General features: G+C 34.1%; 1 pseudogene; it reads right to left on the bottom strand.

Moving 5' to 3' along the window:
* LOC124372673 overlaps positions 1 to 25,865 on the bottom strand; it is a 40,736-nt pseudogene that overhangs the window by 14,433 nt on the left and 438 nt on the right.

Below are 25,865 nucleotides of genomic sequence, written 5' to 3'. Positions count from 1 at the left end.
TATTTTTTTGTTTAATGAAAATGAATGTGAAAGAAGAGCAACGTGTTTGTGTGAAGTTTTGTGTGCAACTAAACAAAACGTTTTCTGAAACGTTTTTGATGTTACAAGAGGCTTTTGGTTAAGAATGTCTAAGCCGATCATGCTGCCATCAGTAGTTCAAGAGGTTTAAAGATGGCCGAACATCCACAGACGACGATGCTCGTATCCTCCGGACGCCCTTCAACGTCAATCAATGATTACAATGTTGCTAAAGTGAACGCTCTCGTACGATCAGACCGTCGACTAACAATCCGTGAAATGGCAGAAGAGTGTAACATTTCATTTGGTTCATGTCAGGAAATTTTAACTGAAAAACTTCAAATGGGTCATGTTGCAGCAAAGTTTGTGCCAAAACTGTTGACTGAAGACCAAAAACAACACCGAATTCATGTTTCTGAGGAACTTCTTCAAAAGGCAAATGACGACGAAAGCTTCTTGGATCATGTCATTACGGGGGGGTTTTTGGTTACGATGTGGAAACAAAAGCCCAATCATCACAATAGACATCAAAAGGCTCTCCAAGACCCAAGAAAGCACATTAAGTCAAATTCAAATGTGAAGGTCATGCTTACGGTTTTCTTTGACTGTAAAGGTGTCGTCTACTATGAATTCCTTCCACAAGGTCAAACAATTAATCGTTTTGTTTATCTTGAAACTCTCAGAAAATTGTGTAATGCTGTGAGAAGAAAGAGACCTGAGCTGTAGTAAAGTGGTGATTGGGTCCTTCACCATGACAATGCTCCTGTTCACTCTGCATTAGTTATCCGTGACTTTTGTGTAAAAAACGCAATGACTGTCATTCCTCAGCCCCCCTACTCACCTGACCTGGCTCCAGCAGACTTTTTTCTCTTCCCGAAGCTCAAGAGACCCCTGAAAGGACGAAGATTTCAAACAGTTGATGAAATTAAAGAAAAAACGACGGAGCAGCTAAACACCTTTACAAAAGAAGAGTTCTCTGGGGCCTTTGATCAGTGGAAACACCAGTGGGAAAAGTGTGTAGCTTCCCAAGAGGAGTACTTTGAAGGAGGCCAATTCGAATAACCTGTATGTTGTATGAATAAATGTATAAAAATTCAGTCCTGGAACTTTTTGACCACACCTCGTATATACACACACACAATATATATTTAACAAGTGAAAATCACTTTCAGCAAGATCAAGGCTGTAGGGGAGATAAGGAAAATCTTCCCAGTTGAACGAGTTCAAGAGTTCTTGCATACAGTTTGCCGTGTGAGGTAGGAGATTGTCATGGCACAATTTTGGATGACAATTTTCCTTGGCAGTGTGGAGATGTTCCCGTTTTAACGGCTGGACGCTGACTGAGGTACACAGCATGAGCACACCAACCAATATATACACGATTGGCATGCGCCTTGTGGCTTCAGGTGGGAAAGTTCTTTACTTTCTGAACAGCCCACATAGTTTAAGACACAACGATAATCTTTGTAAAAATGTCAACCTCCTAGGTCCTAGGTCATATTGATAACAAGCTAACCTGGGACTCATGTCAACCAAATTTCCACAAAGCTTTCCAGAATAGTCTCTTTTAATAAAACGTACATTCTGTATACATCTGAATTATCAAAGAAATGCTTACTTTGCCTATTTCTAGTCAACACTCAGATATGGTCTCGTACTTTTATAGCAAACCATAAACTCAAAACTTATACTATTATTTTTTTTTAAATATACTGTATGGAATAACTCTGAGTTAATATAAATATGTGCATGACTAGAACATCTTTTTCTTTTAGAAAATATTTACCGAGGGGATGTTGGCGTGTTATCACAAGCTTAGTTCCTGCAACTCCTTTATCAACTGATCTTCCTTTTTCATCTTCTCAATTTGGTTAATTTCTAATACTTTTCCATTTGCTTTCTGTTCTTTCAGTCTTGATATCTCCAACAATTTCTAGAAAAGGAAACAAAAATTCTAAATATTTAGAAATAACACAAAATAAATATAGAAAAACTGTATCAAATGCAAGCTAAATGACAGATCATTTCCAAAAATGAATAGATTAATCTAATTTCAATCCTCTATGAAATCACTTTAGTAAAAACAAACAAAAAAATCTAAAAAACACTTGTCTTTTTATCTACAATGATCCGTGGGGCAGAACAGTCTTTTAAGTATTATGTTTATTCGAATTTGCTTTAAATTAAATTATAAATTTTCTTGGACCTAATTTTTTTATCCATTGATAATACCACCAAAAATGGACCCTTAAAACAATGATTAGGTATAAGATACTGTCAAATTAAGCTACAATTTTATAACATACAATATCTTCATAGGTAACTTATGGCAGATACAGTATTATCAACTAATGTATAATGGTTTTTGTAAACTTAAACATCTGTAGTATATACCTACTGACACATTGACACTAACTTTGAACACAAAATGAAGGAAAATTTTAGAAAGTAAACATTAAAACAGGATTGTTAAAAAAAAACTTACACTTTTTTAGTTTCTTGATTTTTTTCAGTTTCTCTGGATCATCTGTAGTGATTTCCTCCGAGAGGATAGAAGGTCTAAAAGGTGCTGGTACACCGTTGGTTGTAATCTCTCCATTTTCCACTGCCTGTTGTCTGGCAGCCTTCTTAGCTTCTCGCTTCTTTTTCAGTTTCAGAGCAGCTTTTGAAGGATTTGCTAGAAAAAAGTGTTTACAGATATCAGTTTTGGGTTCACTAATATTTTATCATTATTGTCTACTATGATTCCAGTTCACTCAAAACATTGTTTACACAGTTATAATTTTGAGATATTCAGACTCATTGCATCAAGCAATCAGTTAATTGTGATGTAAGTTTTTCATTATTAACCCTTTGAGTGCCATGCAAAGTGGTGGAGGTCATGCAGCCAGTGCCAATCATTTGTGACAGGCCATTGCCCTCAGTGCCAAGCACTATTTTTATATTACTGCAGTATTTTACTAAAAAATTAACACCTTTCTTAAAAATTAACATAATGGGACACTTTTTGCTTTATTATTTAGGACAAGATACAGGACCATAAATTTAAAAAAAAATATTTATATATGTGTAAACAAAAATACAAAAAACAAAAAAAAACATTTTTTTGTTTAAGATACAAAAAGTATTTATTTATTTTTGTTTTATTAGTGTTATGTGCCAATTTTATGTTTCTCATGTTAGTTGGAATAAATGTACCAAGTTTCACAAAAATACATTTATATATAACTGAGTTTTGAATTTGTTTATATATTGCTGCAAAATGCTGAAAACCTGCACCAACATGCACGCTTACTCTTGTTCATGTAAAATATATTTTACTAGTTTTAAGAAATAAAACCAAGGTAGATTATACAACTGTTATTTATTTACTATGAACAGACTTAAATTAATTACTTTGGGCTTATTTCATTAGGCCTATTATACTAAATCCTTCAGATGAAATAACTGAGTGTGTTTTAATCATATAGGCTAAGAATTAATTAATGTATTTTCACGGTCAGATTCCGTTATATGCGCCCAACGCTTAAACTTTTTTCAATGAACTTAGAACATAATAAAACGATGTAGTTGAGTAACAGAACTAACATTCCATCAATCAACAAGCATTTCCAGGTATTGCAATCGGTATTGTTGTCGCTGTTATCTTATCTTTCTCGAGAATCCCGATTACGGTAGGCCGCACGGCATCACATGATTATTTAAGTTTTTTTGCACGGTACATAATTGCCTTTCCATTACAATTCAAATTATATTTCTGATCAGCCCCTCTAGAATTTGATATTTTACTGATAGGTACTATCTCGAGGGATTTCTTTCTTTCGTTGACATCAGCGCGGGGCAGCACTGTGCTGCCGAAGCCCGCGCTGATGGCCGGAGGCACTCGCATTTTGGGTGGCAGAGTGTGATCAAGAATAAAAACAAGTTTTGTGTGTTTTTTTTCAATAAAGAGTTTAGTTTTTGTTTGGTAATGTTTGCTTTTGTTGAATTTTTGTGTTTGGAGAAATGTAGGGGTGTGGTCGATATAATACGTAAGTACCCTTTTTTCTTAGCTAGTAACCAATTGTAATTCATTAGAATCATTAGTAAATGAAAAATTAGCGTTGGTGGCATAATGTTAGTTCTGTTACTCAACTACATCGTTTTATAACATTCTAAGTTCATTGAAAAAAGTTTAAGCGTTGGGGCATATAACGGAATCTGACCTATTTTCGCTTAAGGGCGATCTGTTCCTTTTACTCATTTCGGCAAACTATACCTTATTCAATAATGAAATTGAACTGAAGTAATAAAAGTAGGAAACTTTTAAAATACTAACCAAAATGTCAAAACAGCCACACTAGCCAGCTAGCAGAAACAACTGAACGTAAACAAAACGACTGCAGCATGACAACAGGTGGTTCGCGCCACAGCCTTCTAGATATCAGCTACATAAAAATATTGTATACTATATAAAAAAAACTATCACTATGTGAATTATGTCGTACATTTCTTGGGCTTTAATTTGATACGTTTTACAATATCATACGTCAATATTTAGCAACAGGATGACCAATATTGGAAAGGCCAATCTAGTCGGCCCTTGGCAATTTTCGTCAATACCATCGGGCCGATGAAATCGGACCTTGGCACTATGCGGAAACGTTGCTAGGCCGATTAAATCGGCCCTTGGCACTCAAAGGGTTAAATAAAATAGACAAAGCCAAAATAAGAACAAACATCTTTCTTTACAATCCGCACATATTACTTTTCAGTTTCCACTCACTCTACCAAAGGAATTCTGAAGATTGGATATAGTATAGAATTTCAATTTGATTTTATATTTTTGGTATATGAAAAGAATTTTCATGCAAACAGTATATGCAATTATTTAACACTTTAATTACAACAAACATAAATTTAATTGAAAAAAATCACTAAAGCTTTGAATGAAACATTATTTTGATTTCTAGGTTATTTATAATTACCTAATTTTTTAGGTAATTATAATCTCACGAGCCCTGACTTCTTTAAATTATTGGTGGGGCTGCTCACCATATAAAAGATCATGTAACTAAACAAATCTGGGCCTTTCCCTAAAAAATTATTATAAAAATAATTTTCCAAAACAGTATTATCTGTGTTTCCTAAAACTAAATACAATTAGACTAAGATTATTGTAACATAACTCTTACAAAATTTTCTAATTTCAATATATTACAAAGTTTATATTGGTATACAACTTTTAATAATACCAATATTATGAATAATTATTTACAAAACCGAAAGCCTGTAATGAAACATGTTAATTTAAAGCTCCAGCATTTGCAAATACGATATTTCCTACATCACTGCAGTTTTATTAACACAAACTAAAAATTAATTAATTTTCAAGCCAGATACTCCATGAGATTCGAACACATACTATTTAATCTGAACTTAACATTCACAGTTCACATTTCTCTTCCATATAGCACACAACTTATATGAACTGTAACATAAGCAGTTGGGAACAGAACAACAAAAGAACAAAATTAAAGTGAATTTTAAAGATTATTACTTATCTAGTTACAAGTTAATTCTGATTGGTTTAGTATTACCGAACACTTTTGATAAATTATATGTCCATAACTTACAAGCTGTTTCACTGACAGATGAAGGAACATCTTCATCATCGTGCAATTTGAAATTGATCTCTTTGCCTCTTGCAGAGGGTGGTCTATAAGCTTGTTTTGAGGCTGAAAAAATAAATCAAATTAATATTTCAACTGAGACCACTTATCTTCACCAACCTAAAGAAAAGTAATTTACTCTTGAATGGTAAATTCAGTGAAGGTAAACATTTAATGGAGTCTACACATATATTTCTACTCTTCCTCTCAATTGGATAAGTCTTTCTATCCATGTATGTATTAAAAATGTATTACAATTATGTACTAAAATCTGGATCTTTGCTCGACACATACTTAACCTGTTACAAATTCAATTCTGATTCTGATGCCAATAGCAAAATTTAGTCTTGATTCTGAATTTGATACTCATTTTTTATATAAATAATGACTAAACTGCAACTAAAGCATTTAGATAAGAGTAGGAACAGCAGACTTAACTTTACCAGACTATAAGTATACTCCTGTTCTTCATTATAAAAACGATAAAAAAAAACAAACTCAATGAAGAAGAAGAACTCATGAATACCAACCTTCAACATGTACACAACTGGTGTCAGGGAGAGGGACTGAAAGTAAATCCCTCTAAGACAGTAGTTGTACCATTCACTAGGAAAAAGAACCTAGAGTCTCTTTCTAGGCTGAAACTCGCATCCACACAGCTTGAGTGGTCAAAGACAGAAGAATATTTAGGACTGACTCTAGACCATAAGCTTACGTGGAATGATCATATTAAAAAATATCCTGCACAAAGCAAAGTGGGCGCTCATGACGTCCAGGAGACTTGCAGGAATCTCATGGGGCGTAAAACCCCATATAGCACTATGGCTTTACAAAGCAGTTGTAAGGCCTCAAATCACTTATGGTTCATTAGTCTGGTGGACAAAGGTGAATCAGGTAACTGCCAAAGCCAAGCTTGAAAGCTTACAAGGCTTGGCACAATCTTTGCAACCGGAGCATTCAGGAGCAGTCCCTCAGCGACCCTCGAGGGTGGCTTTAGGACTTCTACCTCTTGATGTCCATATAAAAGCTGAAGTGCGTAAGTCAGCTTATCGGCTGATGGTTGCTGGCTTGTGGAGGAATGGCGCGTCTAATGCGAGCCATGGCGCCATCACTGAAGCTGTAAAACCCAAGCGCTATTCTCGAAATGGTCTCCGACATAATGAGAACGGAGTTCGTATTCAATAAGCCATTCTCTGTTGACTTCTACTCCAGAGATGAGTGGAAATCGCAAGATAACATTCCAACAATAAGAAAGAGCTTTGTCTGGTACACGGATGGCTCGCTTATTAAAGGAAGAACTGGATATGGAGTGTTTAGTCAATCCCCTAGAACTGCCCTTTGCGGCAGCTTGGGTCGGAACTGCTCCATATTTCAAGCCGAAATCTATGGTATCCTAGCCTGTGCCAACCTAGGCCTCACCAGAGGGTACCAGGGAATGAACATCTGTATAATGTCAGACAGTCAGGCAGCTCTTAAAGCTCTTGACTCCAACAGCATTTCATCCAGGCTTGTGTGGGAGTGCTTTAACACTCTCTGCAAGCTTGGATCACGCAACTTTGTGCGTCTTGGTTGGGTACCGGGCCACACAGGCATAGGTGGCAACGAATGCGCCGACAGGCTTGCCAAAAGCGGAGCAAGCATGCCATACACCGGTCCAGAACCGAGTTGTGGTATAAGCAAGTCAGCCGCTTACCAAAGTATAAACAAATGGTCCAGGAAGACACACCGCTTGCGGTGGCAGAGTCACCAAGGACAAGCACTCGGCAAAAAGACTGCTTGCTGATTCTAGCTCCGGCTTCACCAGATGGCTGATGGGGCTGGGCAGGGATCGGGTTAAGCAAGTGATTGCCTTGATCACTGGACACGGCCACTTCAGGAAACACCTAAACACTCTAGGTTTACGAAATGAGGACTCGTGGAGTGTAGACTCTGCAATAAGTCTGAAGAGACTGCAAAAACACATAATACTGGACTGTGAGAGACTGGGAGCAAGGAGAAGGGCTCTTTTCGGTGATAAACAACCAGGCGACGAACCAGATGCTAGTATCGGGGAAAAGCTTCTTAGCCTAATTAAGGGCACAAAGATAGGCTTACCCCTCTAACATCAAAGGGGCATACAATAAGCTCAGGTTGACGTGTGAGGATCTGTGAATCCACCCCAATACCCTTAAAGAAAAAAAAAAAAAAAGAAGAAGAAGAATATCCTTCCGATCTTATAAAGGTAAGTCTAATCTTCCTATAATATCTCAATTCTCAAGTTTGAACCTAACTTTTTAACCTCTTTAAACATAAATAGTAACTAAGAATGTACAAAATACTAATGGTTTTGCATGTACCACTAACCCTTTGCACACCGTAGACAGATATACCCTATTAGTAAACTCTGAACTAAACACCAAATACAATTAATTATACATGAAACAATAAATAGTGTCTCATGGTGTTTTTGCAGTTCACTGAATTAACTTATTCATAGCAGGGCCAAGCTCAGTGCTTTTCACAGTAACCTGAGAAATATTTTTAAATTGACTTTTTTTCATACATTACGCAGCATGGGGTGTTGGAGGTCTTTGGTGGTCTCATGTTGCACACAAATGTGGTCTGCTTGTATTTTCTTGTGTGTTGTAGAGACCATAACCAAACATATTCCTTGTCAGCCAGTGGTGTGTGTTACTAATTGACCTATTATCACAACTGTGTCTATGACAAGTTGTTGTTGTTCGTTGTTTGATAGTGTTTTGTTCATGTTAAATATTTTATCTTGAGTCATAGTAAATTATAGTTGTGTGAATACAAAATTGTAATAAGACAAAATATTAAACAAAACAAAAAACAGAGTAATTATATGTATTTATATAATTTTTCAGTTTAAGTATATTGCAACATGCATTTGAATTCAGATCAAATGGTCAGTTTTTTTTAATAATTGTTTTTAGATATTTGTCACTAAAACAGCTAATTCTAATTAAAATGTATCATTTTATATTTTTTGGTAGAGGGAAGGGAGTTTGCCTTTTGAAGTACTGTTATATAACTTAATAAAAACATGACTACTCGACTAACACAACATGTTTTTAATGCACATTCAAAAGGTGACACAATGCACAGATATTACAGTGTTGCCAAGGTCATTGTTTCTAAACATAAAATGGTCAGATAAACATAAAGGGAACCAAAGCCTCCATCCCTCTCTAAAGGGCCCCATACACCTGCGAGTCTGGCTCGCAAGCCTAGCTCGCCGAGCCTAGCTCGCGAGCCGGACCCGCTGATTTATTCACCACACACCTACGTATCTTGTTCGCCCAGTTGCAAACATGAGTTTTTCGAAGAAGGTTGCAGCTGCGGTCATAGTGTTAGATGAGCTAGGTGTATTTAAGAAGAAACGGAAGAAAAGGGTAATGTGGTCAAAGAATTTGTTACTAAATAGAAAGAGATTTAGTCACATGAATTTATTGAATTTTATTAGGAATGATAGTCACCAAGACTATCAAACTATTTGAGGATGTCAGCTGAAAGTTTTAACATGTTATTGGACGAGGTTAAACCGCTTATAACAAAAAAGATACTATACTGCGAAACGCTATATCACCAGAGGAACGCCTCACTGCTACTCTCCGTTTTCTGGCTACCGGACGGTCTACTTCAATAAATGTTGTTAAAAAAATCAGGGCTCATAAATAACTTGGAGTCAGCCATGTTAACTCAAAACAAACAAAACACCTTACCCTTGGCGGAACGAGTGGTGCGTAACATTTGGCGTACAGTCGTGGAAAACGGAATGAACAGATTTTTCGGTGGTGGGGGCACGAGTCCGATCCGTAATGCGCCATACACTGGCGAACTGATACTCGAGCCGAGCCGCACGGCAAGCAGTGGCGGATCCGGCTCGGCTCGCCTGAATTTGACTCGGCTCGGCTCTTTATTGTCCATACACTGACGGATTTGGTCCATTTCTAGGCGAGTCGAGCCAGGCTCGCGAGCCAGACTCGCAGGTGTATGGGGCCCTTAACCCACACCAACCAATGTGTAGAATTCTATTGAGCTTTCCCACTTGGCATTGCTCTCTATGCTATACAGTTATGAAACGTTTGATTGTTTGGTACCAGGCTGGATACCGCTTGGCCAGATTGACATGTTTTATTGTATATTAATATTTATAAATTTTTTATTCATAAAGCTAGACTAGTTATATTTTTTTATTAATCGTTCTAAAATATTCAGAAAAGAAACAAAAACTCAAGATGACGTCTGCACAAAAATATTATGTGCACTGTCTTTTGGGATTGGAAAGGTGTTTTGTTGATTTTCTCCCAAGACGTCAAACCATTAATACGGCAAGGCAAGGTATTGCAAAACCTTAAGAAAACTAAGGGGGCAATTCAAAACAAACAGAGAGGAATGCTCAGTAATGGAATTGAGTTGTTCTATGACAATGCTCGGCCCCATACCGCTGGTGACACTCAAACAATGTTTCGACAATTTCGTTGGGAGCAGTTCGAACATCCACCCTACAGCCCGGACTTGGCACCGTCTGACTACCACTAGTTCCTGCACATGAAGCGAGAGCTAGGCGGCCAACGTTTTGAAACCGACGATGAAGTGAAAACTGCAATTAAGTCGTGGCTACATTCGTTGGCGGTAAACCTTCTATGAAGAGAGTATAGACAAATTGATCACCCACTACGACAAGTGTTTGAACATCGGTGGAAAATATGTTGAAAAAATAGTTTAAGGTTTGGGTTTTCATGTAGAAATAAAACTGTGTTGAAAATTGTTTACTTGTTTTTTTTTTTAAACAGTACTTATTTTCTAAATACGCCTCAAGTGCAATGAAAGCCCACCTAATGCACGTTATGCTAAGATTCTTTTACCTTGAGGTTGGCTAGGCTGGATACCCTCCACACTCTTGGTAGTGATGGCAGGCGTACGGAAAACCCCAGAGGGAAAGTTCTGCCACAACACTTCCCACAGCTCCTCCTGCTTGTTCCAAGGGCGTTCATACAGAAGGGCTCCCGTGTAGTGCCAAATCTTGAATCTGATAAAGCACCAATTCATTAACAGTGTTTCTCGCCGCAAGTTCACCAACAAACATTTATAAAAATCGTAACACTGATAAAAGTCAAATAAAGTACATAAGTATTTAATAAAGGATGAGTTATTTTACCTGAAGTTAGGGCTCAGAAGCCCTCTCTAACACTTAACACATAAGAGCTGTATGTGAGTTTTATATACTGTAAATAATTATTGAAGAATAGAATTATCAGAAGGAGAATTTTCAAAGAAAAAGTTGACATTTTAGGTTATCCTTTCCCTTGCTTACATCGACTAGTCATCAATCCCTTTATTTTTTGTGGGGCTCCGACTCCTGTTTTTATTGTAAATAATTTTACAGTCATAAATAACTGGGAGTTCGTAATTGCATTAATACAAATGTTTTATTAAAATTGTTACTAATAACTTGGCTCCTTCACCTCAGTGCTGCCAACCTAAGGACTGGGACTCCACCTTCACAAATCACTGCTTGAATAAAGTACAATGGTAATAAGTCTAAATTTTCTCAATGTAGGTACTTTTTTATTCTCAAATACAGTTAGTGATTGTAATAGAACTGTATATTATAGAGTTGTTACATATACATATAGCAACTAACCCATTTCCCATCCTGAGTCTGGGTGCAGTCGTCGCTGTCATGAAGTGTTCCCCATCTGGTGACCTAGAACAAGACAATGCTGGAGAGTGAGTTTTAATGTTTACACATTATCAGCGTCCTACTTAGTATAATTCTCTACAATTAATATAATATACATTTTTTTATTTCCATATTATTCATTTCACAAATCTATGAAAATTTGATGGAAATGTATAGAACTTAATGAATGAAATTTTCTAATAGTAAATTAAGTACTTGAAGCCAACATACCAGTGTAATAATGTTGTGTCCGGAGGAAGACTCCAATTTGCTGATCAGTTTCCGACTAGTGACATCCCACACTTCGACTTGTCCACTAAGGTTGCCAAAACCTCCCAGCAACAAAATTACAACCAACGTCAAGGAATAAAAACTTCCTTTTTGGTCAAATATGTCATAAGTATTTGAGATCAGCCTAAATATTTCAATCATATGCCATTGTCACTTCTAATCTACAACTATGAGGAAGTATGTTTAAGTTTACAGTTAGAGAATGTTCTAGATGGTATAAAATCATAACTAGATGGAGGAACACTCCTAACTATTAGTGCTAAAGATATCCATGCTTGTTTATAATCATTTCAAGGATAAAGTATAAATATTAAATCGGTTTTAATAGTATGGCAGGCAGTATGGATGAAGTGGGTTTAGATGTGTGTGTGCGCGCGCGCGTGCGTGTGTGTGCGTGTGTGTGTGTGTGTGTGTGTGTGTGTGTGTGTGCGCACGTGTGCGTGTGTGTGTGTTATATAAAAGATGTGTTTTGGTGTTTTGAAAGATAGATAGACATGAAATTTGGTAAAGGACTTTTATCTTGTACCTTAGAGGCACACTAAGGAAGGATTTTTCTCTCCAGGCTCAAAATAAATCAAAAGAAACTATAAATAATATAAATCTTGCACTGTGAAAATTCCCGATAAAAACAAACAGAAAGTTAAAATGAAAGCAACAAAACACAAACATCATAGAACTAATGTAAACTGCTGCTGTTTGTAAGTGAGCATAATAAAATTAAATACAACATACTCAAAAACAGATTTTATCAATGTGTTATTAATTTTTTAATAACCTGCCACTGCATTAACCGTCATGTAGTGGCATGTGTCATTAAAAATATTAATGTTTCTCAGAGTAAAATAATGTTGAGTTTAGTCTCAAAAGAAAAATGTTATGCTACTTTACTCCCTCAATTCATAGAGTAATGTCTTATTAACCCTACAGTTGGCTTGAAACGAATTTTCATCGCCAAAATATTCAAGTCTGTCATATTTTTAAAGTAGAGAATCTATATTAAATACAAAAGAGAATGTGAAAGGATATTGTTGCCATGAGGATTGTAGTAGATGCTGTTCCTGGAGCCAGATCCAAGATTGAAGACAGGTTCACACTTAAGGTTATACAGAGTGGCCTTGGCTGGCATGAAACCATAGACCACACAGAACTCTGTACCCAGAGGACTCCATGACACTGCATAGATAGGCCCTTCCTTACCTGAAACCGATCTTAGCAATAATATTGTGTGACTTGTCTATTTTAACCTGAGGATCTATTTAGTCTGCTGATAACCATTTCAAAGTTTAAAAATAAAATTAAAATAGCCTGCCTTTATCTTCACTAAAAGTAACAACAATCTGTTGAAAATGTATACATGTGACTAATGTTAAAAATAATAATTTTAGGATTTGTTGTGATTTGCTGTACATTAAGAATGATGTTTGCATATTTTAATGGTTTTATGACTGTCCTTTATTGCAAATAGTGAGGTTTTAATATCCCAGATTTTAAATGTTCCCAGCTCATGCGATAAAACTCAATACTGTTTATTCTGGCTGAGTTTTTTGCATTTGTTTTTTTTTTATTAAGGCCGTTGTGACATTTAAATATTACAGATAACTGAATACAGAACTGAAAAAATTGGGTTCCTACATTATATTTTCGTTTCAAAGACCACAAACGTTATGGCAATAAAAGTGTAGAGTTATGAAAAAATTTAGACAAAAATGGTCACATGGTAATAATTTGTATTTTGTTTCATGTTCACTTCTATTCAGCCAAAGTGTCAACCTCAAAACAATTAGAATTTTTTTTAAAATTTGTAATTTCTTTAACTGAATAGTGATTTTAGTGATTTTATCCGCAAGTGTGAGAAAGCTGAAATTGCAACACCCTTTTTTTTTTTAATCAAGATTAATATCAGGTAATGCTCACTTACTATTGTGTCTGACATCCGATAATCACAAATACAAGAATAAATTAATTTTCTTTCTCACATAAGTGTGGGTACAACTTCTCTTCAAAGTGTTGACACACGGATGAATTGGAGTCAATTTAGTGTTTGCTAAACTGTAGTCAAAATGCAATACAGCTTACAACTGTAACAGCTAGTTTCTTTATTAAATATACATTTAGAAATGTATTGTAAGATACAAATAAAACCTGTAAATGTGATGAGGTTGTACTGACCAAGAACGACCATGGCTGTGTCTCCTTTGACGGAGACAAAAAGTAGAGACTGCTTGCCATAATAGGATGATCCGGTTTTGTCAACCTCCATACTTGCCATCACCAAAGCGCCAGTGCCCTTGCGATTCCACCACATCTCCACTTTGTCAGACTGTCAACACAATACCATAAACATATAGGCTTTTCTCTATTAACCAACGTTTTCATAACTAATTATAAATTTACTTAGTTACGTCACATTTCATAATAACAAATAAATATTCTAAAAACAACCTGAACATTAAATAATAAATAACTTTTTTTATAAATATATGAAAATATATATTACATTATAATTTTCAACATTGAAAATATCATTCCTCTAATATTTGGTATTATACAATAATATCCAATAACATTACCTTGAAGATGGAACTTATATTGGTTACATAACTTGTAAACATCACTTTAAAATAACAAACAAACCGATAATTATACTTTTAATTATGTGAAGTGTTTTCTATAGCATGAGCATGAGGAGTTGTTTGTTATTTTACATAAAAGTGATGTAAGTGATATTTACAATAACATTATGTTTTGTTTTGTCACATTTTACTTAATGCAAAAAGATAACATATATTAGTTGCATAAAAAACTATAAAGCTAGAAAATGAACTTTTGTCCCACTTGAATTGTGACAATTTTTATTTTAATAGTTCTAATTTTATAAGATCACTTGAATCTTTTTTGGATTTAACTTCAGTCTGAACTTTAAATTAATCAGGGTGACCACTCAAAACCTCTTTTTAGATTCCCCGGTTTTTCTCTCCTGGTTTTCCCCGATCGAAAATGTCCCAATTATCTAGTCTATTTTTAAAACCAAATAGACAACTATAGTATTATATTTAACCCTTACCGCCAAGTGCAACAATGACATTTATTTTCACAACTATTGTAGCATAATGTGAACAATAAAGTAATTTTACTTATGAGAAACTGTCGCAAGTACTTGCTACAGTTTGTATCGCTGGTTGTTCCGGGAGTCAATACGAAGTCTGTTTACACACAATAGTGATGTCTCGGCAATGTTTATAATTAATACATATGGGGAACACTCGACACTAGCAATGGCAGACGTGAACAGCAGGGCAGTACCACACGATGGTGCTTATCCTGCCGCCAATTCTAATTAAATGTTTCTCCTGCCATTTCATTCCTCAGCTCAGACTGTCATTGCTGTGGCAACAGGACGCAAACGCCCTTTTCCTCCCGACGCTACTTGTTGTAACTAACCCACTACTTTTTTTTCTCCAAAAGGTATCTTATTAAGCTTTGTATACATCCAACTGACATTCTGGTGTACTCAAAACCCGGGCTGCACCCTCTTATAAAAAGTCAAGTTATTCAACCAACCGAACTCAGAAGCCTGTTTATAAACACTGCACATTTTAGGCCTGTGCTATCTATCTAATACACGTCTTTCCAAAACACTATTTTTCTCTAAAGAATAAGAGTTGTACAACTTTGTCCAGAGACCCCACTTCGGTGACTGAATAATACCTAAGTACAAAAAACCCGTTTGTATCGCGGTTGTTACCGCTCTGCCATGTTACCGCTTAAAGCGTACCACTCGTTTAGTGACGAAGTCAGAAACAATCAGTAGGCAGATTTTAATTGTCCAATGCATTGTTACGTTTTGGGGTGGGGGCAGAGGCTTGCCACGGCACAGGAATAGAAGTAATGAAGATAAACTTAATTTTATAAGTTCTTGGAGACGAAAAAACTATTTTTGAAATTTTCCCGGTTCTCAGAAAAAATTCCTGGCTTATTCCTGGTTTTCCCGGTCGTATGGCCACTCTGTTAATTACTTAAACATAATATGAAGATTATTTTCAATGTGGAAAAATTTTATTTTAATCCCAGATAAATTCATTACTTCTTTTGAGACCAAAATCCTAACTCCTGTAATACAAAATATATGTTCGAAAACTTAAATAAATATAAAAGATAACTTCCCAAACTGTTTCAATGTATTTTATTTACAAAGGCTGCACTGATAATACTATTATTCCTAAAACAGAGAAAATTAAAATCATTTGAAGCTGGATAAAAAATATCTACATTTCTCCCTAGCATGCAATTATCTTTAAAAATATTTATGTTAAATCTTGTTCAGTTATATTTAAAAATAGATTTTTGTAGTTATTATAGGAAGTAAAATCATGAAAAACGGGTTTTTAAGACAATATTTTCTACAAATAAATATGCATAACAAAGCAAAACGTGGCATTAGCCAATTCATTAAAAACTACCATAATTTAAAAAACATTTAATCCTTATTAGTCATCCTACAGTATTTGTAAACTATGTTCACATTTAATATATTATAACATACAATTTGACAACTCAAACAAGAAATTACACTGCCATTGTCCCCCCCCCCCCCCCCCACAAGTAAAAAGCCTCTTAAAAAACACCAACGTTCAGCTCAAATGGCATTCAATTTCAATGAAAACTAGTTTTTGAATCGATAGGTGGCTGAGAAAAACAAATGGAATGCACCAGTTGTATGGCTTTCAGTTAACATTCTAATGCTTTTCACCACCAGTTTAACAAACTACAGTTCCCTATCGAGGGCAAAAACTTTAAGTGAGATTTGTCATGTATGGAATCTATACCCCATGAATTTACCCTAATACAGGTGACAAGAGTTAATTTAGTCACATTGCAATTAAAGAAATCCGATACACAGTTCTCTGTTTCGACAAATGTTAGCTGGAACCATTGCTTGACATCGCATATTCATAGCAACAGTTCCACATCTGGAACAGATTGGCATTTCTCCATACTACATTAATAGAGTCAACTTTGAATCACACCACACATTGTAGCAGTCAGGGCACTTTCAATGCTTTTAAACTATCTAATAATGAGATTCCTAAATTACATGTGGTTTCCCGGTCAGCAGGGAACCACCATAATTTAAAATGGTCAGATGGCCACTGCGATACATAATTTTTGTAAATTTAAACAATCTTTTTACAAGGTATCATTAATAGTAAAAACTTCATGTATTTTCCTAATAATGTAAAAAATTCATGTATTTTCCTAATAAACCCATTAGTGAGAAAAAAAAAACTCTTAAGTTATTTACCTGAAAAAATGTTTTACTGGCAACAGGTGTATCAAAACTTAGGGTACTGGAACAGCTTGATGAAAGAGGGCTGACCTGGCTTGCCTGGAAACAAAGTATGCAATGATAAACATAGTAATTTGTTTACAATACATTAATACCTATTGAACTGATTAGAATGTATTTTACATTATTATTAAATGTATAGATACACAGTTTTTTAATAATAGCTTTGTTATACAAGATATAGTCGAAAAATTCCTCCTGAAATTGATGAATTACCAATTTATTGGAAATAAGTTGTGTGTTTTTTTTTATTTTCCTTCAAAATATACTTTTTTTGTAGCATTCATACACTTTTTCCATCTTTCATACAACTAAAAACTTTTTTTAATCCATTTTTTGAAAGCTACTTCAGATAGATATAACATTTTCCATCACTTCATCTGATTCGGCATGTTTTCTTTCAGTTTTCTTTTTTTACAATGCTGATACAACAAAGAACTCGTACGCATAGCTTATTTAGGCAAAGAATATAGTCATTTGATTCTTGAACTTATATTAATAAATATTATGATACGAGGGGGTATTAGAAAAATAAGGTTCCCTATGTCGCCGAGACAGAATGCGATATGTTGGGAGAAATCTGGCAACACTGTCTTACACATCAGCTGTCCCTCTCTCTATCCATACCACTCCGCGGCTCGCTACGTCCAACAGTGCCGGCCTAGCTGCCTTCGAAGATGGAGCTCACTGTCGTTGTTACCGCCAGATTGCGAAATTCGTGCTGTGATACGTTTTTTTAAATGCAAAACAGATTTCAGCTATTGAAATTCATCGTCAGTTAATCAAAGTTTATGGGGAAAACTGCATATCTGTTCAACACGTTCGGAAATGGTATAGAGAATTCAGTTGAAGGCCGCATGGAAATTCACGATGAAAACCGAAGTGTAAGTGTTTTCAGATGGAGTTGTTGAAAAAGTTGAGACAATATTGCTTGAATGATCGGAGAAATCACCATTCACAGGAACAACAGTAAACTCTGACAGATATTGTGACACATTAAGAAAACCTGAGCCGCGCGATCCAGAACCGCCGGAGAGGAAGATTGTCCAGTGGTGTGAGGCTTCTCCATGACAACGCTCGACCTCATGTCTCATGTCAAACTCAAGAACTGCTCACAAAATTTTGGCTGGACTATTATGCCCCATCCCCCCTACAGCCCAGACCTAGTCCCAAGTGATTATCACTTATTCCCAAAATTAAAGGAACACTTGGGTGGCCAACGCTTCAGTACCGATGATGAAGTCAAGGAAGGGTTACTCAAAGGATTGGCGGCAGAATTCTACACAAGGGGATAGAAAAAGTTGGAGCATCGTCCCACAAAAGTGTTTTGGACAGAAACGGTGATTATGTGGAAAAATAGCTTAACTTTTAAGTTTTAAATTTGATGTATAACACTTAGTAGAAATATAGAGCTGTCTATTTTAAAAAATCATGGGAACCTTATTTTTCTAATACCCCTCGTACTACAAATGGAACTAAGACTGAAAACTACAACCTCAAAAACTGGTAATATGGTAATTGATTGGAGTACAGACTTTTTATGTTCTTTCAATATGGTATTTTGGTATTGTAAATAAATTTATTACAGAATGAATAAAAAATAAATAAAAATGAATCAATTATTTCCCCAAACATATTGTACGCACTTCTGTCGATTTTTCTTTATTATTTTACAATAAAATACTTTTGTTTTTGAAACATTTTGTGTAATTATGTATCCCTGTCGATATTAACATTATTATGTCAAGTTTTTGAGATTGTATATAAGTATAAATTTAAATACTTTGGTAAAGATAGCTAAAAATGTAATAAATATATACCAGTATGAGTTACTACAACACAATAAAATAAGGTGTATAAAAAAAATGAATGCGACAAAGTAACATTGAAAAATGTACATTTTCAGGTACAGCAAACATGATTTCTTAATTTTAATTTAATTTCCCCCAAAAATTAATAGTCTGTAAGAATACTAAAATTAAGTGTCACAATACACGCTGTATTTTCAGAATTTTTGAATAAGGGCTAGGAAAGGAAATAAGAATTTCAATTTAAGTAATTTGTTTTTAATTTCCAACTGAAACTTAATTTATTTTGAATTGAACAAACAAAATAACTCCATTTTTAAAATCTTTTATGGATGTCAGATATGGACAGAGTTTTATGAGACACAATGGGTGAACTTACCTGGAACATAACAGAGTAAATGAAAGGGAGCAATTGCCTTGCGAGAGACTGACGCTCACCACCTTCTGACCCTGTAACTTGTGGGCTGGCTTTTCGAATTGTGCTCCTGCATAAACAGGCTACTTCGTTGTTCACGTTGTGTATACACACCGACTCGTCGAAGCTCCACTGTGGTTCCCTGGACAGTTTCAACATTATTTTATAACCCTTTGTTGGGTCACAAGGGTTGATTAGATCAGCATTGATATCTGATGTATAAAACCCAACATGGTGGGATCTAATTAATTCTTACACAGTGCATTTATTTTTCTAGCAAAAATATACAAAAAACTAGCATGTTCAATGACATTTTAAAAATGTTAGGCAAGGATTCTGTTTAATATTGAATTAATGAAGAATGTTATACAATGCAGCTGAGCATAATCGTGTTAAAAATTGCAATTTATAGCTACAATAATGGAGACAATTATTATTAAATAGTTTGTTAACAATCATTAGCAGATTATTATCTGATGTAGATTTCTGGTAGTAATTTAATTCGACTATTTTAGTGCCAGATTACCAACGTTGTAGAATTAACAACTCGGTAAATATCTGCAATTTTTAAACATTTTAGAAAAACTAAATTCCAACATTGTTATTTATAAATATTTAAAATACAATGTGTTTTTTTGCACTGATTGTAAAAATATGAAAAGTACTATTTGTTTTTAGCCCTGTTTGTAAAAAATATTCCTTAAGTTGTAATCACATAACATACACTTGTTACATTCATAACATACTTTGTTACACTGTTAGATGCAAACACACCAATAACTGTAGTAAAAATATTTAACTATGTAGTAATTTACAGAAGTTTTTGGAGTTTGCTACAAAATACAAAAGTTTCACTAGGCAGAAATAATTAGTTTGTCAGTAAATATTTGTTTAACCGTTCGCTATTGTCATGTTAAATATGAATTTGCACAATTGACAAGCCAAGATCATTTATAACATTTTATATTTACGTCATTTAATCGTTTTGTACAAATACTGATGCATATTTGTAAAATGCTTACCCCCTAAGAAGTAAAACAACTCTCAGAAGGAAGGTTAATTAAACAAAATTTTAAGTAGTTTAACATAAACATACAGGCAACAACTATGTTTAGTTATACTTTGTGTAACAAAAAGTGTAAATAAATGAAAGTGTAAATTAATGAACTTTAACCCTTTGAGTGCTGCAGCGTTTTTGCTATATGGTATGCATAAAATGCCGAGCGAAAAATGCCTGATTCTGCAAGGATCTGGATAAAAATTCAAATTTATTTATTGGTATAATTCTTGGGTTTTTGTTTTTTTTTAGATAAATATATTTTCTTTATACATATAATACATTTATCACTTATTTAACGTTTTAATACAAATAAAAAAAATCATTATCAAAAACTTTATGAGCAAAAACATTTAGTTTTTTATTTTGACACAACTTAGTGTTATTGAAAATATTTTATTTTTTCACTTTTAGTTATTCTATCTTATACTCAATTTAAATCTTTACTAAAAAGATATATAAATTTTTTTTATACTAATAAATAAAGTTTGGAAAATAAATATAAAAACACAAAACTAGGACATTTTCTAACCTAAACTAACAGTCTGTGTATTGTCTACACTGATAATGCTTAATTCTAATGCCTGCAATACTAGGTCTTCATTGTCAGCAATGATTTTACGACTCATTGTTTATAAATATCACTGAACAAACACAAAACTATACAAACGTATTTAGTTAAAGTATAGTAGAGAATTTATTAGCATGACCGGTGACTTCGAGATGCGCCGTAGGCAAAGACGGAACTAAAGTGGTGGGGGGTGGAGCGGCTCAGTCTCTTGCCCTATTTAGCCTTGTGAACTTCGGTCTCCAGTCCTTCTATACATGCCGCCTAAAAAACATTCGCTTGTGCCAATTCACGAGTTGTTAATACAATTTGTGAATTAATTGCGTTGTGCTCATAACGTTTTAAGTAAAGAGTTTGAGATGGATCATAATGTAAAAAGTAAAATTGGAGGTAGAAAGGTTATACACGGCCAAGCAATAGAAGTGCTTCCCATTTTATGAAACGAGAAGCAGAAACCAACACACTTCAAAATTTGAAGAAAGTTCAACAGCGTGTCGTAGAGGCAACTGGAATTTCTAAAAGTACGCTGAGACGAATTTTGAAGGAGGAAAAAAATAAGTCCCATTGGCAATTCTTTTAGTACGCCAACAAAGTAAGAAAACGCAAACATAATAAACTTAATCTGGACAATCTTGATTTGGGTGTAGTTCGAAGAACAATAAATAATTTTCATCGACAACGGGGTTTTGTTATGTTAACTATTGCGTGTGGATCGTTGGCGTTATTGTTTATTTTAACCATTAACATTTAAAATTTAATTTTTATTTAAAATCTTTAACATATTTACTATCCTAAATAAATTTATTATACTCATATCCTACTTTTCTCCCAGACACAATAAAAGTAAAAATTACCTACATTATGTTTATTTTAGAAAAGGTTATGGAATTATTTTTATGAAACTATACAAAAATACAAAAAAATCAAAAAACCCAGTTATAAAGATACACTTTTTTGAAATTTGGTATGTTTTGTTGTGGTAATGTGTATACAATGACACCAATAAAAAATATAACATACAAAAGACCGTTACATTAAGATCATACTGTTACAAATTGTTGTACTCCAATATTTAAATTGGTGTCATGTATTGTTCATAAATATTATTACAAGTTATAGTCTACATTCTCCTACACAAATAAAAATAAAAATCATTCCGATTATGTTTTTCCCATATTAAGTTATGAATTATTTTGGCTGAATATACTTCATAAAACACCAAAAGAGTGTTTGGCACTGAGAGAGGTGGTCTGTCATAAATTGCCTTGGCACTGACAGTGGCAAACCACTCAAATATGCTGGGCTCTCAAAGGGTGTTAGACTTGCCTAACATACTAAATTAGTACTTAAGTAATCAGGAAGTTTAATCAACTCAACTTTGGTGCCTATTTAAAGATTTTGTTGATACTGCTGATTCAGACATGTTACGTACATTTACAAAAAATGTAGGTTATAATATAATTAAAAAAAACACCTTTCCATCCAGTGTGTTTCCACACAAAATAAAAACTATAAAACTGCATCGGAGTCTTAAAAAAAACAGTACCCAGGAATTTATTCAGTGGTTGATCCACCTGAAGTAAAAAGTCTATAACGACAAATTAACAAAACAATATTTACAAATCATGAACAAATGTTTCTTAATATAGGATTGTATAATTTAGGCAATGTATTAATACTACAAGGTCTATAGTCCGGTATAAAAAAAATCCTGAAATGACATGAAACTAGTTTATTTTTCTGATAATAGCGCTGACAAATATATTTACCACTGCACCCCCAATGATGATGGATCTTTATTTCATTTCTATCAATTTTATTTTACAAAAGAGAACTAGTAACAATAACATATGCAATAATTTTAAAATGTTATTAAGTAATATAATCTGCTCACCCCAATCAAAAACAAAATCACAGACCAAATTTACAATAAACCACATCTTCTTTCCCGCATATTTGAATCAATCGTTGATGTAATTTATCAAGCTCAACAACAATTATGAAAATGTGTTTTTATACAAGTCTCCAAAAAGCCGAACAATGTATTTTGCTTAAACAATCACTTAGACAAATGGCACATACAATGTTGGTTGTTCTCATTGCCCTGAACTGCACAAAATCTGGAAAAAAAAACTTGAAGAACTAAGTATTTTGGCAAAAGGGTTTTTAACCCATTCATCAGGCAAGGTGAAGTGCACTATTCAATTAACTGGATCTCAAAGTGGGAGTAATCTAAGTGATCAATGCTAGTATTTTATTTACATCGAATATGTACGTCATTAATTTTAAGTTAATTTAGTCTTAGTTTATATAAAAAAGTGCCTGAAAACATCACACTTTTCAAAACAGAAGTTATAAATACAAAACGGCTTCAAGAATGTAAGAAGGTCAATATGGTAATAATAATAAACAAAATGTTCTAGATTTGCCACTTGGTGGTTATTTATAAGCTTCTACAGGGGAAGAAATTCAAATACATTTGACTTACAGTAAGTAACACCTTTTTATCAACTTTAAAAAATATATCATTATTATATATTTTATTCATTCATACTTACTTAGTGCCATTAGCCCTAGGCGAAAATATTTTCCTTGCGGAATGAAGCGCATAGCACGACCTTACCTTGCTTGTCATCTCGGCTTGAACCCTGACATAAGTTCAGAGGCTTGGAGGTCCCTGGTTCACGCTGATACCAGTGGAACCTCGTACTGCAAATCACAAAGAAATAATAGTAACTCTCATTAAACTATTAACTACTATCCTCCCGGACTATGCTTTAACTTATATTAGTTCAGCAATACTAAAATCGAAAACTTATACTTACATCAGCAATCTAGTAAAAGTGGGTCATAAACTACAGTAACATCTTATCAATGTTCCTGTCTAGTGGGCACTATATTTCACAAGTATGCTTCTGAGCCTTTTGTCTAGTTCAGATTGTACCTAAGAATCTACAATATAATGTTCACTACAGTAGTATAAACATAGTCATGAAAGACAATTTTTTGATAATTTCCAACACATAAGTTAAATGTGGAAAGTAAAAATAGTAACTCAAATGATAAGAGTGCTGGTATCTTTAAGAAAAGTTATTTTTTAACTAATTCTGTGTCAAACTGAAGCACATAGCCTAATACCAAAGGATTAATGAACTTTGTATATACATATTTCTGTAAATCTCTACCTTTCTTGTACATGTCTGGAACATAAATGATCTGTGATACACGACATCCGATAGTTGCCACTGAGACACCAAAATTGCTGATTGACAATCCACAATGTAACACTTTGCTAATCACAAACCTTAGTTTCTCACTTAATATTCTTGTAATATGGAACTTTAGAGTCCACATTAAACTGGTGATAAACTTTGCTTCCTATGTAAAATATTGCCATTTACAAGTAACCAAGAATTATCTAAAAAAGATTTATTTAACCATTTTTGGTTGCAAAATAAATATTTAACATGGTGTCTTTTTTGAGAGTGCTAGCTGGATTTAATGGAGCCAGAGGACAATAGTTACAAAATAAACATTCTATGAAACTTTATGTTTTCCTCCATATAATAACCTACAACAAAACAAATAAGTGTATTCTGGCCATATACGATATCTCAAATAAATAGGAACCAGTCACCCATAAAGCTTGCCTAACCTGAAAAGATTAATACTTTCTTTCAAAAAGTGAAGTTGGATTGGGTGGATAATGCTCAGGAAGCTGTTAAGACTTTCTTCATGTTACTTATAGCATAAACTTCCTTTGAAACGAAGCATGAGAGATCCTCTTCAAAGGGAGTTATGACAAATTAATATCGCAAATTATAATTTGGCAATTACAATTTTGCTATATAAAATAAACCTCCTTTCTTTTTATAGAATATCACAGGCTATCCATCATATGCTGGAATGAAACCCTACCAACAAACTACCAGATTTCATCTGAAATGAACAACCCAGGATCTATAAAGAGAAACCATATGGTGTTGGCTGCAAGATCACGCATACTACACCACTCGATGAGTTCTTCTCAATGGAATAGCTGAATCTTAATAAGACCCTCTCATTTAAATAATAGAATTCACTTGTAAAAACTGTTTGACTCTGTAACATATGTCTTAATGATATTGTTAATCAAAGCATATCTGTCTATTGTATAAGATAAAAAAGAAAACCTATCTCGTACTGTTTTACATTGCTCCATAGAATGTTGGAAGTTAAGATTTTGTATAGCATTCTAAATATCAACTTAGCATATGTACAGTAGAAAAAGTAACATGTTACCCAAACCAAAGTGTTTTACATTGTGGGATTTTTGTGGTTTAACCTTACAGCATGGTTTATACAATAAAAGTAGGTTTTATACATGGTACTAAACATTGCTTACTGGATATTATCCGTATGGTCTCTTATTTTACTTTTGTTTGTGAAACATTATAAATCACAAAAAATGCTGTAAATGTGTAGGAACTAAATTTATTTATAACGACTGTAAGGAAGCAAATTAGATTGCATGTCACTTTGAAAAATCAATAAACATGCATGCTAATTGAACGGAGGCCAAATTTTCTTCTCAGTGCTTTAAGGGTTAATAGTTCTTGGTTAGGTCAAATTACTAAATAATTACATTATATAAGGTATAACACAAGGGATACGTTTAAATTCAACCATTTAGATCTTTCCATCTTTTACACATCCATTTAATAATAAAATGTTGATTGCGTAAAAATGTAAACTGTAGCTAGGACTGCTTTATGATCACAGTATATGGGGGGGAAATCAAACTGGGTAACAATAATTCGCTCAAACCTTGGTTTTTTTTAGTTCAGATATGAATACCAGTCCCAAACTTCAATGGAAATAACATTGCAGAATACTATTGTTAGATACTATATATATTGATATCTGATGAGAATATATATGTAACCACGTCCTAATACTACTTAGTAATGAATTATATCTTAAAAGAACCAGAAAACACTCCAAAATGACTTTGAATTTTCACCCTGTTCGTCTCAAAGCAA

The sequence above is a fragment of the Homalodisca vitripennis genome, unplaced genomic scaffold, assembly GCF_021130785.1.
Source record: "Homalodisca vitripennis isolate AUS2020 unplaced genomic scaffold, UT_GWSS_2.1 ScUCBcl_3719;HRSCAF=9429, whole genome shotgun sequence".
NCBI lineage: Eukaryota > Metazoa > Arthropoda > Insecta > Hemiptera > Cicadellidae > Homalodisca > Homalodisca vitripennis.
Note: the sequence above shows the minus strand (reverse complement) of the source record. Positions and strands in the feature narration are given on the sequence as shown.